At 35.2% G+C, this 881-nt stretch overlaps 1 protein-coding gene across 3 annotated transcripts in view; it reads right to left on the bottom strand.

The window, feature by feature from the left end:
* LOC104498845 (trinucleotide repeat-containing gene 6B protein) overlaps positions 1-881 on the bottom strand; it is a 44,869-nt gene that overhangs the window by 41,628 nt on the left and 2,360 nt on the right. The gene's annotated exons all lie outside the window — the stretch shown is intronic.

Here is an 881-nt window from a genome sequence, read left to right as displayed (position 1 = left end):
CTCTTTCAGCATAGCAGATTTCAAGCTACAGTAGAGACAAACATATCACTGGTATGTTCTCTGGAATCATGTATTGTAGCATGTTTGCCATCATGAGTTCCACTATACATAATAGGAAAACCAAGATCATCATGTGTCAGGTTCTACACCATCTATTCTTAAAAGAAATTGCTGAACTAGTTCATAATTCTGGAAAGCACTCAGTGACAGTATAGAATAATGAAAGAACAAGTAAAAAGCAGTTTATTGTAAACCAACCAAGCTAGAACCCTTTGTACAGTAAAGAATGAAAAGACACACACTACACTGAGTTGCTATGGCACCATTTACTCTGCAAAGATGCACACTGCAATATGCAAAGTGGAACATTCACTATAATCAAAAATCTTAACCATCACAGCTTCACACAACTAACATAATCCAGAAGTTTGAGACACTAAAAATGCACCTGTACCAAAACTGCATCTGTACCAAGCCAGACATCAATCTTCTTTTCACTTATGAAAAATGCTGTATGCATCAAATTACATCATGTTCTGTAACACAGTTAATTTTATTAAGCACTTAAGTGACTCTGATGCCAAAGTAAAAGGAAGAAGGGGAAAAAAATTGTTCGCTAATCCAATCTGGTAATGCTGATAGGTTTACTATAGTCAACAGTAAACACGTTCAGTAAATGAGTAACTTGTGTGCTTGGAAGAACCCCATTTTACAAAATCTTTAAAGAATTCTCCATGATAACCACTGTTTGCTTTAGGAAAAAAAAAATTACGTTCATACTGCATCTCTTTCTTAGACAAAATGATCAGCTTTTGTGATTTTTTTCCCTAGAATACGAAAGCTGAAAAAATGTGACGCTGTCTCAGATTTATGGCTGCAGT

This window comes from Buceros rhinoceros, unplaced genomic scaffold (assembly GCF_000710305.1).
Source record: "Buceros rhinoceros silvestris isolate BGI_N320 unplaced genomic scaffold, ASM71030v1 scaffold3748, whole genome shotgun sequence".
Taxonomy (NCBI): domain Eukaryota; kingdom Metazoa; phylum Chordata; class Aves; order Bucerotiformes; family Bucerotidae; genus Buceros; species Buceros rhinoceros.
Note: the sequence above shows the minus strand (reverse complement) of the source record. Positions and strands in the feature narration are given on the sequence as shown.